The following is a 14,249-nucleotide window of genomic DNA, read 5'->3' on the forward strand; positions in this document are numbered from 1 at the left end:
GCGTCATCAGTGAGGAGTAGCTTGGGTCTCTAGGCCCAGCAGGCAAGGGACCCACGTCTGGGCATACCCTTCCCACTCGGGGTGACAATAGCAAAACAAAAGAGTTGATGGCTGGAAGGTTTAGAATAAATCTTGACCTCTGGCATTGCTCTGGGCAACCCTCCAGACCATCGTTCTTCGCCTGCCAAGCCATTACAAAAGGGGAAAAACCATATGCAAATCAGGCTTGGTCCCACCCCCAAAGGGGTAGTCCAGCCCGAACTGCTAGGTCACATCCCTTTTGCACGAGACCACAAGCATCCCCAGACATGTTTCAGCCTTGTTGGCCGTCATCAGTGAGGAGTAGCTTGGGTCTCTAGGCCCAGCAGGCAAGGGACCCACGTCTGGGCATACCCTTCCCACTCGGGGTGACAATAGCAAAACAAAAGAGTTGATGGCTGGAAGGTTTAGAATAAATCTTGACCTCTGGCATTGCTCTGGGCAACCCTCCAGACCATCGTTCTTCGCCTGCCAAGCCATTACAAAAGGGGAAAAACCATATGCAAATCAGGCTTGGTCCCACCCCCAAAGGGGTAGTCCAGCCCGAACTGCTAGGTCACATCCCTTTTGCACGAGACCACAAGCATCCCCAGACATGTTTCAGCCTTGTTGGGCGTCATCAGTGAGGAGTAGCTTGGGTCTCTAGGCCCAGCAGGCAAGGGACCCACGTCTGGGCATACCCTTCCCACTCGGGGTGACAATAGCAAAACAAAAGAGTTGATGGCTGGAAGGTTTAGAATAAATCTTGACCTCTGGCATTGCTCTGGGCAACCCTCCAGACCATCGTTCTTCGCCTGCCAAGCCATTACAAAAGGGGAAAAACCATATGCAAATCAGGCTTGGTCCCACCCCCAAAGGGGTAGTCCAGCCCGAACTGCTAGGTCACATCCCTTTTGCACGAGACCACAAGCATCCCCAGACATGTTTCAGCCTTGTTGGGCGTCATCAGTGAGGAGTAGCTTGGGTCTCTAGGCCCAGCAGGCAAGGGACCCACGTCTGGGCATACCCTTCCCACTCGGGGTGACAATAGCAAAACAAAAGAGTTGATGGCTGGAAGGTTTAGAATAAATCTTGACCTCTGGCATTGCTCTGGGCAACCCTCCAGACCATCGTTCTTCGCCTGCCAAGCCATTACAAAAGGGGAAAAACCATATGCAAATCAGGCTTGGTCCCACCCCCAAAGGGGTAGTCCAGCCCGAACTGCTAGGTCACATCCCTTTTGCACGAGACCACAAGCATCCCCAGACATTTCGGTGCTGGACTGCCCCAGGGCAGGACAAAGACTGATATGTTTGGGATATTTCTTCTCTGTGAAAAGATAGTGAGCTAAAGACTCTGGGTAAGTCTCTCGTAACCAGGACTAATGTCTGGCAGAGAGACTCCCAGGACCCCCCTTGTTAAATCTGCATATTTAAGTAACTTTGGGTCTCACCCTAAGTTACTAGGGGAATCCAGACGTGGACCCCTTGCTCACTATTCTTAGAGAGGCACAGATCCACCCTACTGATGAGGTCCAACCAGACCGAAACACGTGTCTGGGGTTTCTGTTGGTACTCTTGTTCAGAGGAGAATTGCCTCGCATTTCGGTGCTGGACTGCCCCAGGGCAGGACAAAGACTGATGTGTTTGGGATATTTCTTCTCTGTGAAAAGATAGTGAGCTAAAGACTCTGGGTAAGTCTCTCGTAACCAGGACTAATGTCTGGCAGAGAGACTCCCAGGACCCCCCTTGTTAAATCTGTGGCATTGTGTTGTCATTATGGTGTAAATCCTCATTTTTGGAGTCCATAGTCCTCAATGGGGATATTGGGCCAACTTGTTGAAAGCGGTAACTCTGCATGGTAAATGCACTAATATTTTGCCTTAAAGTGTAGGATTTATCTCCCGCATCATGCTGAAGCTAAATCCTACACTTCAAGTTCGAACTCAAAATTTGTCGGTGTGGTATAAGCAGCGGTAATTCTGTTGATACCAAAAAAAGTAGCGATACCACCATTTCTTTACTGCACCTTCAAACTCGTAATGAGGCCCTTTCATAGACGCACATGATACGCATTCAGCAACTCCACTTCCCCTTGGCAAGTTGCTGGAAGGGAAAATCTGTCTCGGGAGGATAGCTCAGGGGCAACGTGCTCGCCTTGGAAGCAACACAGGTTCGATCCCCAGGTCAGTGCTTAGAAAATTACGGGCATTGAGCGCGTTATAAATGACATATCATATCATATACAAATGGATTAAAGTAGGCTGGCAGCGCTTCTTTCATGGCTGCATGAGTCAATTGTAGGGTGCAAGGTTTGAAAATGTTATGTACAGCCTTGACTAGAAGCCTAGATGTCTTATTTCTCTCTGACGGCAGCAAATCTCTGACCTCTTAATCCATAGTGGTCAGCCAGGACCTCTAGTTATGCTGGCTTCATCTTTGCATGTTCGCGTTCGCCGGCCTTTCTCGCCGTCTGGGAATCAGCATGGCCATTCTCCTCTTTGCTCTTCATAATGCTCACTCGGAGACTACACACTCAGCCAAGCACAGAGGATTTGCCCCATATTCCACTCACCCACACTAAGGCACCCCACTGAAGTTGCGCGCCTTTGCTGTGTTTTGATTTGATCATGACTATGCACATGGGCAAGGTTAGTGGTCTGTGTGTGCTCCATTGGGAACCGCAAACAACACTTCCCCCAGGTAGAAAACACAGAGGTTGTGCTTGTCCTTTCACCCTGTGGTGCAGAGCGGTGCATGGATGACCACCTCCGTTCACCAAAATGGCAGATGTCGTGCCTCTTAAATAACACAGAAGAATGCAGAAAAAGACGGGCGGTCTTGTAGGGCAGGAGCGGGCCGCAGAAACGGCTCGATAAAATTGGAGTCTACTACACACCTCGTCACCAGTGTGGCAAGTGCTGGGCCTACCAGCACACTGTAGCAGTAGGGTCTGGAGCACTAAATGAAAACAACCGATTCGGGGTAGCTTGCTCAACAGTGTGCCTCATGTTTGGGCCTCATCACGAGTTGGCCGGTAACGCCGGCGCTAATAGCGCTGGCGCTATCTGCCCTACCGCCAAACCCACTGGCGCTATTAGCGCCAGATCACGGGTTTGGCGGATTTGAAAATCCCCATTCCCCATTGAGCCCATTCGCGAATACCCCATTGGGCTCAATGGGGAAATTTCACGCTCATACCGCCAGCGGATTTCCCGCCGGTGGTATGAGCGCAAATTTTTGGCGGATTTCCCCCCATCTAAGAGCTGGGGAGAAATCCGCCATGGCCATGATTTGGCGGACCCTTAAATCCGGCGGTATCAGCGCTACCGCCAGATTTAAGGGTTACCGCCAAACTCGTGATGAGGGTGTGGTGATGCAAACTGCATCATCACGCAATATGTAAACGTAGCAGTCTCCAGCCCCCATGGTTATATGAATGATACAGGATCTTAAGCGCACCACACACCGTTTCTTCTTAACAAATATGGATATTTTTGGTGACGCGTTCTAAAGTGTAACTGGAATGATGTGCAATACATGTGAAATCCCCAAAAGACTGCTTCTGCTGTCAAACCTGGAAGAATCGTGTGCAGCTATTGCATCAGTGGACAGCAGTAGAGAGGCCCGTGCTGGGGCCCTAAGGTCGGTTTATTGAGAGGGACCGAGGGGTCCAGCCCAGGTAACAGGGGAGCAGACGGGCCAGGCTGTGCAGCCGATCTAACCATACATGCCTACATTTGAAAATCAAAATTCCTGAGATATATGCCCCGCCCCCAGGCACACAAGACTCCGCCCATTTGCACATGGCTCCGCCCACACGGCCCACCAACCTGTCAAAAAGGTAAACTCATTTGTAGTAGCCTTCAATTTGCTTACAATAGCATTGAGAATAATTCATTAAATGCTATAGTAAGCAAAATGAAGGCGGCGCCGCCGCCGAAATAAAAGTGCTTTCAATCCATGTCATTGGATTGAAAGCACTATTATTGCTGCGGCGGCGGCGGCTTCAGTTTGCTTATTATAGCATTGAATGAATTATTTTCAGTACTATGGTAAGCAAAATGAACGTGGCACCGCCGCCGTAATAATACTGCTTTCAATCCAATGACATGGATTGAAAGCACTATTATTATAGTGGTGCAGGCAGTGGGCACGAACATTTCGCGCCGTTTCCGGGTCCGTCATAGTCTCCACCTGATTGGCTACCAGGGGCAGCCAGTCAGGTGGAGAATATGACGAACCCGGAAAGAATCTCAAAATTCCTGAGATTCAAGGGACTTTTACGGAGACCCGGAGAAATGCTTAACATTTCGGAGTCTCCGGAAAAATTCCAGAGGTTAGACAGGTATGGATCTAACCACGATGAAGAGAAGAGAATCAAGGCTCATTGGCACAGTAACAGTGGAGCCAGCGGCTTTATTTGTTTTACTTGCTATAATGAGAATTCTTAGCTGGCTCCCAAAAAAAAAAAAAAGGTGAACCCTGAGCTTTTTATTTTGCTAGTCTCCATTTAGTGTGAATGGAAGTCTGCTGCCACCAAGTGGTTGCAAACACGTCCAATCACCCGAATCTCGGCAAGAAAGTCGTTGATTGCTATTTTTTTAATTGGTCTGGTGATTTAGTATGCATGCAAAACTAGGCAGTACCCATTCACAATGGTGAAACGACCATTGGGCAAATTAGGCTTTAGACCCCGCGCCACCCAACGAAATAGTGGAATATGCCGACTTGACATTGCGTATCTACAGAGCCGTCGCAGGACAGAACAGGACCCTGAGAATAAACGGTGCACGAGGCTGCACAGTTGAAAACGACCCAGCAATTACTAATGTAAAGCATTAGTAAAGCAGACAGTTTTTGTCTCCCACTTTGCATACCTAAAATGTGTGTATATTATACGGCGGTGATGGTCGTCCTATAGTTAAGGTGAGTCGGACTCCCATAGGAAACCCTCAAACTTCTATTTTTAATATCTTTTGCTTTGAGTGAGGGATTTGACCGAAATTTCAAAAGTGCTTAAAGATTCACACACCTCCCCCCGCTCCCAGACTGCGATGTTTCATAAAGATTTGTTAAAAAATAAAAACGTATTAAGCACAACAAACTTTTTTTTTTTTAAAGTGTGGCCTACGTCCCATTCCTTTTCCCATAGACTAACAAGGTCAATTTTTGTCAAACCACACAGCCCAAACCGCTGGACGGATTTGGACCAGGTCCGAAAAAACGTGGCCACGAAGCGTTGACTCGCAATCCATGCATGGTTTGATGTTATTCCATGCAGTAGTTATTTAAATATTTTCCGGAGAAGTGGGTGCCCCATCTCAAAAATAGATAGCTATATCTCTGGGATTTACCCGAAACCGTTTTTTAAAAAAAATTAAACGACAGCTATCTTGTTTTTCCCTAAATGCGACAGATATGCGCGGCTATAGCCGAGGATATGGGAAAATGAAACGCAGAAAAAAAGCTATTTGCAGGTCATAAAATAAATGCAAATGCCATCAAGCTAGAGGTAGGGCGGTGCATGGCTAGAGGGCACCAAGTGAAATTTGGGAGTTGGGGGATCTAGGGACAGACTTTGCAACATAAAGCTTACTGTAGCCTCGGCTCTAGCGTCAAATAGCCGATATCTCAAATCAATCTACACCACAGAAGCAGCGTGTGTTGTCGGGGGGGAAAGGGAGAGAGCAGGCGAGAGGAGGAGGCCATCTGCGGAGTGAGGGGAGCTGGCACAGATGAGGGGCCACTAGTTCCGTGCCCACAGCTATACATTTTGGGGTGTCAGTGTTTTATTTCTTTTAACTAACAATTTGTAACTGCGGTTATAATAAAAGGCAATGAACTGTAGCCACAGGTATAATAATTTATAATAAAAAAAGTTTTGGGTTATTATTTTATTGTATTTGTGTATTTATATGTGCTAAGTAGTCCTTAAACGGACGTTTTTGTGGTACACAGATGGTAGTATTTTAGCACATTTGGAGTACTGTTTTGATATTATGAAGGAACACTGCATTTCCTTCATCGGTTAGGTGTACTCCATCATGTCTATAGAAATTGGCCAGGTAGAACTGCATGTTGTTTAAAATCCATAATTGGTTGTGGTCTCTCATGAATGCTGAAACTACTTAATAAACACTTCTCTGTGATTTCTCAATTTTACCATTAAATCTGGTGGTCCATCTCCATGTTTGCCTCTAAGTGCGATTGTAAAAGATAAAGATGGTATGTGGAAATAGTTCCATTAGTTTTGCCATGTCTTGTTTGATCATTAAAGTAAGGGACACACCTCATACCTTCCCCAAATCATTGCCTCCACAATGAATTAGTATGAAGTCTGGATGCCCTGTACTTCTCAGATTTAACAATTTTGGAAAAACCTGGAACCAATGCATTCCCCGCAATTCAACCCATTTAATTGTAAAATCTCCCAAACCTAGGTCCAAGTTAATATTTAGTTTCTCACAAAAAAGCCAGCAACCAAAACAGTCAACGGTCTCCAATCACCACAAAGTTTTCAAACCAGCCATGATATCTGCAGTCTTTCTCTGTTTCCTGGAAAATGATTCCTAGTGTGAATTTCTAGTAGTTTGTATGAGCAGGACATGTATGATGTGTGTGTTTTTGAGTTTGTAATTGGTTGATGGTACTGTTGTAATTATCCACGGCTTTCCAGCAGCCACTCAGTACACAGCGTTACTACCCGTGGGTAGATGTGATACCCTGTGCAGCCGTGGCTATATTATGGCAAATGGCATGCTGTGTGTTTGTGGATGTGTTGCAGCCGCGGTTATCCGACATTTTGGGTGGAGTAGAATCATAGATGCATTGTGTGCTTTGGGGGGTTGAGGGGAGTGGAGGAGGACCATGGCGAGTGGAGGGGAGTTGGTAGGCATGTTAGGGACACATGTTTGGAGTTTGGGGGGTGGAAATACATATTTGTATGTGTAGCTTTTTTAGTACAGCCACGGCTAACAGCAAACGGTCATGCAGGGCTTTTCTATAACTGCGTTTATTGAAAAGTTTCAATGCTTTTCATCATTTTATTGTTGGTTTTACACTTAGGCGCGGGTATGAATCCTAGTGTTTTTCCCTTCCCAGTTGCTACCTCTTTTTTCATTATTCCCCAAAACGGTCCTTTTCAGGGACAACTTTTTAGTTGTAAAAATAGACAATAAAACATATACTGTAAATATGGAGCAAAGTTGCTTAATTGATCCTTTCAATAAAGTGTGTGTTAAAAAATGACCTCCCCTTATGTATTTTATTATAGCCGCGATTATCGCATGTGGGAGCCGTGGATAGACCCTCCCCGAGCCGTTGCTTCATTTAGCCGCGTATGCATTTTAATAGCCACGGCTATACAACAGATTTATTTTTTAACTGTATGTAAATATATATGTGGGCAGTAGTCTTGTAAAGATTTATTTTAGGATATATTGAGTGTAGTCTTTGTACACAGTTACTGTAACACTTTAATAAGTTTATATTCATCAACTGTACATATGAATGTAAACACTTTAAAAAGTAAAATAAACATGCAAAGAAGGTTTTTTAAGAACAGGTTTATTTGGAGGGAATGTGGTTGCGCAATTTCTTTTTATTTTACTTTCTACACATGAAACATCGTTTTCATTAGCCCAATTGTCTGTATTATTAATGTCAAATATGTATGGAATAACAAAAACCTTGAAATTCAAGGAAAAAACTTTAGTTGCAGGGACATAAAGGTGAGAACTTAACGCAACAAAACCCCTTTGAAATTCAGCTAAAGCCACCTTAACTTCGTGTCCCCTGTTGCGTAGCCTATGACCACAGTGATGATATCAGAGACAAGCTGGACAGATATACTATATACTACAAAAACACTTGGACAGATGGGAAATGTAGTTCCCAGTCAGCATTCGGAAACAAGGCGTTAGAATGAATAAAGGCTCTTTTAAATATGCATAGACAAATTTAACACAGCAACGGAAATGTAAGTAGCAAAAAGCAATTAAGTATTCAGTAGGTAATTTTCAAACTTTGTCAAATTGAAAAATCAACAATCCGTCTACCAGTTTAAATTTTGAATCTAGGTGGAAAGGCCTAAGAACAATTTTACAAGAACATAGTTGTCACACAATCGAGCATAGCTCGTTCAGAATAAAGCCTAAGGTTGAAATCGCATCAGGCTAGAGGTGGGGAGGAGGGAGGAGGACATCATGTGAAGGTGGGGAGTTGGGGGTGTTCTTGGAATCCAGTTACAGTTCAGACATTTTCTGCAGTATCAGGGGAATCGTGCAAGATTACAGCTGCAATAACGCAAGACGTGCTTGGAAGCAAAAATGCATCATGCAAAGAGAGAAAGGCAGTAGTGGGAGGGGCCAGGGCGGTAAAAATCACTGAGGTGGTTGGAGGGACCTAGAGAAAAGGAAGGAGGGACATGGGGGCACCTGTGAGGACCTTTTACATTTTCGAGCGTTACCGCTGTAATTATTGGGAGATTATCAGAGGAATGGAAACTGAGGAAAAAATAATTATGGGACATCTGTTGTGATCACATCTACTAGGCAGGGGGAAGTGGCCAAGGTCAGTGGACCTCAAAGAAACATATTGGTGCAACATGTGCATCTGCTGTCACCACTGGTCATGGCCAAAGACCATGACGAGTGGGCTTCAATGAAAACCTAGTGTATTAATATGCAGTGGGCACTGCCATAGGCCATGCTCATTAGTCATGGCCGAATGGGCACTAACAAAAACTATTGCTGCAACATGTACAGTGGCCTCGGCCGAAGGCTACTGACCGTTGAATAAACTATGTTATAAACTATGATATAACAAAACCCTTGAAATTCATGGAAAAAACTTTAGTTAAGGGAGAGTTAAAGTGATCGGATTTAGCAAGACAAACCCCTTGAAATTCAGCAGATGTGGGAAGTGATGATCATCTTAACTCGGTGTCCGTCCTGTTGCAAAGTCCATGAGCACATACATAACAGATGGGATTCACAATGACAAACAAATTAGAGGTTGGAAAGATAGCTTAGTGAGTTGAGCGCTCGCTGCTATGATCTGTGTGTGATCAGCAGGTTTGAATCCTGGCAAGGGTGTCTCAGCCTTTCATCCTTCCAAGGTTGATAAATGAGTACCAACTCTGCTTGGGTGGTATTGTATGTATATGTGTTCTATGTAAAACGCCTAGGCGTAAGCGCTATTTAAATAACATATTATTAGATCCTAGGCCTCATCCAAGGGGGAACGCCAAGTTTAAATGATCATCATTTCCCACATCCGTTGAATTTCACAGGTTTTGTTACTTTAAATCTGATCACCTTAACTGTTTTCATACGTATATATATTAGCACAGATTAGCTTTGTTACTAGCAGGCCTCTAGCAGAGATTAGCTGAGTTGCTAGCAGGCCTTTAGCACACTTTAGCTTTGGTACTAGCAAACCCCTAGCAGAGATGAGCTTTGCTACTAGTAGGAGCCTAGCAGAGATTAGCTTTATTACTAGCAGGCCCCTAGCAGAGATTAGTTTTGTTACTAGCAGGCCCCTAGCAGAGATGAGCTGTGTTGCTAGCAGGGCTTTATCACAGATTAGTTCTGGTAATGGCATATTTTAGAGTTTCACTTGATGCAATCACTGCTGAAAAGTGCCAGGCTATTATGCAAGTCTATGTAACGAGGACGAGCATACTCGTCCTTGGCACTTAAGGGGTTAATTGTTACCTGTAATGCCACTCAACAGACTTGTGACTGTGTGTGCGATTTCCGTGTGCGCTCATTTATTGTTTCTCAGGCTATGGCAGCATACGCTCCAGAGTGTGCATGCTAGCCTGCTTGTGTGAAGACGTTGGCCTTTTTGAAAGGGAGCCAGTGGCTCGACATAATAACTGTTAACCAGTGTAATGGCCCTGACTGAATCGACCTTGGAAGGTGGAAGTACTAAGTCTCCCTCTCTGGGATGCAAACCAAATATCAGTGGGTTGCACGTAGATGACAACATGAAGACCCTAAATCACTGAGCTATCTGCAAACCTATGTGTCAAATGTTTCTGCAATCATTTACCTGCGTTCAGATATAATTCTCATATGTATTGCTATAACGTTTTGAGTATGGTTTGTGGGGATTTGAAAACTATATAATTCCACTGTGAAATGGCCTGTAGCCTCTCCCTTATCATGTAATGCCCAGGCAACAACCCCTTGCATGTTCTCCTCCACCACATTCCTTTTTAGTTTAGGCTTTTAGGTGGCGCCTGCACCACCTATAAACTGAAACTATTGCATTAAAGTACAGATAGAGAGAAATGGCATAGGAGTAGGGAAACACAGCTTGTAGGTGTTTGCTTATTTGCCCACCCTTTCACTGTCCACTGTCAGGCCAATCCCTATTGCCATTCCCACCCAGTTCCTGCCCCTCCCCACCCAAAACACCTCCTTATGGGAACTATTTGAGCTTGCTTTAATCAAGCCTTACCATCAAACTTCGTACTCAAAGTGCCTGCCAATGTTTTTTTCAAAGCGGTCTTCTGAGAGTTAATGACTTAATTGAAGCTGTAAACCTGCTTCTGATGTAATAAAACATTTCCTAACCGGGTGTGCCTTCAGCCACTCGATTTATATAAGCACTATGTGTGTTCTTCACTGAAGTCCTGTTAAAAACAAGAATTGACAAAGCCAATGGTTATGGCTTTTGTATAGGTATTAGGCATTTGCCAGGCTGTTAGATGCCCAGGTACTGGCACCATTTTGCACCTGCTACCATCAATGGCCAGTTAATACTGTTATGGCAGTGCCTGCCAAGTGCCTTCTGATGCCTACATGAAAGCCCAAATTGTTGGCATTGCCAATGCTTTTTTAATCTTACCATCAGGGTTGTCTTGGTACACTGTGCCATGTCCCAGATCACCCATTTCTATTTATATTAATCTAGGGAGGATTTTTTCTTTTTTTCCTGCAAGTGAAATCCATAGCTTGTTTTATTTCCCCGTCTTCATGGGGGTTCTCGTGAGACCTTTTCAGTCATCTTTCGATGCATTCTCAGTTGCTGAGCAGGTGGATTGCACTGTGGATCCGCCCATTCTCAGCTTTCTCTGCCCGGCATACCTTTGTCTGACCTGGTTCCCTTGGGAGACCCATTAAACACCATGTGAATAGGCCCCTACACTGCATACATTCTAGAGAAACGTCTGGTATGGTATGTTGAAAAACCCCAAGGGGTGTTGTGTGTGCGCAGATTTACTAGTTGTCTTGAGTCTCTTCCCGCCTGGGGTGATAAATCCAAGACTCCGCAAAGTCGCTTGTCACGTAAGGGAAACCTTTATGGTGACCAAACCTAGACTGTCTGGCTTTAAGCATCCGGTGCTAATTTAGCCACACATTCGGATAGTCTATTCTAAAAGGGCATGGTATTCTGAGCTCTGGTCTGGATAAGGTACCCTTCACAAAAAACGTACATACCATTGGTCGAGTGAATTAAAAAATGTGACATTTCAGTAGCCCACTCTGACAACAAGCTAACAACCACTTCTAGAACGCCACGTTGAACTGTAACCATGTCTTGGCACCTCCAAGTTCCAGTGGAAGACTGAGGCCTAGTGGGAAACACTCTGCCTTCCCTAGAGCCCAACTTAAAGTTAGAACTCTTGAGAAGGCAGTGTTCAAAGCAAATGCCGTTAGGGTGGACACCTTTTTTCTAGATATACGGAAACTGTGCAATTATGGGACTGAAATACCATGAAACCAATCTAGAAGCTCCAGGCTCGCTACAGCTAACCAGTGGAGTTCCCGCTTCTGATGCATGCTTATGTATGCAGAACACAAATACCAGCTTCAATTCCACACATTGGACTGCCAGGAGTTTGTATCTTGTTTACTCAGGGAGGCCGCCATGAAAATCTTTGTTGTATCCCAACCTGGATTGAACTACTGCTCCAAAAATGATGGCTTAGCGTTCCTGTAACAGTAGGGCAATGGTTCCTCTACAGGCAGCGCCCTGAACAAAGCAATTCTGTAAGACCGCAGGCCTCTGAAGTTCCAGGCATGTGTCTCAGTCCAGGAAGATGCTCAGGATTCAAACTTTACTGGGCATTAGAGGAACCTCATTGAAGAAGAAGGGCGTGCAGGGATTGGGACAAGTCCACTGTTTTCTTTCCTCTGCAGCCTAGGTAAGAAGCATGGGGCTTAAAGTCTCTTGCCTCTGGATCTTCAGAGCAACAAGGCAGTAGGGTAAGTTGCTCCACTTGATTGCTACTATATAGATTGTAGTCCAGCCAATGGGTTCAAGAAGGAACATCAAATTTCAATTCTTGGTGATTAGTGCTGTTAGTGTTGTAGTGAGGAGAAGCAATCTCTTAATGCCCCCCTCCCCACCAAGCAAATAGGTAAATTGGTGACCCTGCTAACGTATGGTTGGCACTCAATCGTCCTGAATATTGGAGTGCATCTCTACGGTGATAACTGCACATGTAAATGCATTATGGATTGAGACCACCAACTTATTTCAATTACAAAACGGAGCAAAATGTTGCACGGTATTGAATTCATATTTGTAATAAGCTGAGTCCAATTTAAACCTGCTCGTGGCTGCCAGGACTTTAAAACTTAAAGTCCTGGCAGCCACGTCCACATTCACCCAGCCATCGAATTCCTGCTGAGTCAAGAATTTACATGTATCAGCATGAACGTCCAAATTGCTTCTACGTACGTACTACTGTAATCCTTCAATGCACGGGAGGGGATCGTGTCCTGATTTTAATAGTTGTTTTAATGGTTGGTAGAATGTAAGATGCTTTGCTGTTGAATTGATATTTTGAAACAAATTGTTTCTGAGTTTAAGACCTTCATAAAAGTAGAAATCAACTCTGTAAGCACTGGACAGATGGATCCTCGTTTAATCAGGGATGACGAGAGAAGCCGAGAAACACAAGTCAGTTAGTATTAGGCATTTTATTTATTTATTTATTGTGCATTTGTAAGGTGCTTATACAGCAAGTAAATTCTGTTTCAAAGAGCCCACAGGGCAACAGGGAGGGAACATGGGATTCAAAACCAGTTCAAACACTGAAGGATAAAGATAGACTTACTAGGCCTTGTGAGCATTCAGAACATGCAAGTGCAGAGAGAAGAGGGGGGAAGAAGGAGTGGGGGGGTCAGTGCTAGGAGTGCCAGTGCTCGTAAGTGAACTACACATGTAAATTGCCAGTGAAGTAAGTGCTCGGGAGAGGTCAGCTGCCAATAAATAGGTATGTGCAGGCCTACGGTAGCATAGCCCTTTGCCAAGTGCTGGGAGGGGGCGGAGGCTGAAGGTGATTGGGAGTGGGAGGCCAGGGCCCAAGAGGACACACAAGGGCCCTGGTCACCAATTTCAGCGACTGTGGGATTAGCAGAGGAGGGAGGAAGGGAAGGAGGAGGTGAAAAGAAAAAGCTTGAGGAGAGAGGAAGGGGGAGGCTGTTCCATAAGAGGGAGCCCGCTGAGGAAAGAGAGAGAGAACCAGAGCTCAGGAGACATTGAGCTTCTGGGGGAAAGTGAGAAAAGGAAGGAATCCTTTGAGAAGAAAGAGTTGGAAGTGGGATTTCTTGGCAAGGTCCTGAATGTGAGGGAGGAAGGAAAGACAGGAGTCGAAGATGACTCCAAGGTTTCTGGCTACGGATGAAGGAGATGGGGAAAGCCCATATAGCATGGCCAGAGTAAGGGGAAGGAAGAGGGAGCAGGTGTCCCGATAGGAAGGATCTCCATCTTGCTAGCGTTAAGGCAGAGGTAATTGCAAGTGCACCAGGACTGGATGTCAGATAGGCCTTCCTTAATGATGGAATAGGTAAGGAGAGTGTTAGAAGGAAGGTTGAAGAAGAGTTATGTGTCATCTACATAACACTGGAAGTTAGGAGAGAAGGTGGAAATGAGGTGGGCCAGTGGAGCAAGGTAAGTGTTACAGAGCCAGTAAGAAAGCTTGGAGCCCTGGGAGACACCTCAAGTGGAGAAAGAGGTGGGGAAGGAGAAAGTGGCCAGAATAACCTGGGACGGAAGGTCACTGAGGAAGGAGGTCAGCCATTCCAGTGCCCGCTACGAGATCCCAAGGATATCATGGAGCCATTTTATGAGTATGGAGTGGTTGACTGTGTCAGAAACAGAGGAGAGGTCGAGTAGAATGAGGACAGCTGGAGAGTTGGAATCCAGAGATGCAAACAGTTCCTCACAGGTGTTCATAATAGCATTTGCCATGCCTCTTGATGCTCAGAA

The 14,249-nt window shown here is 45.2% G+C and overlaps 1 protein-coding gene across 6 annotated transcripts in view; it reads left to right on the plus strand.

Annotated features, from left to right (window-relative positions):
- Window positions 1–14,249, plus strand: part of DENND2B (DENN domain containing 2B) — a 1,727,973-nt gene that overhangs the window by 1,642,707 nt on the left and 71,017 nt on the right. The window lies entirely within an intron of this gene.

This window comes from Ambystoma mexicanum, chromosome 11 (assembly GCF_040938575.1).
Source record: "Ambystoma mexicanum isolate Mex_15411 chromosome 11, UKY_AmexF1_1, whole genome shotgun sequence".
NCBI lineage: Eukaryota > Metazoa > Chordata > Amphibia > Caudata > Ambystomatidae > Ambystoma > Ambystoma mexicanum.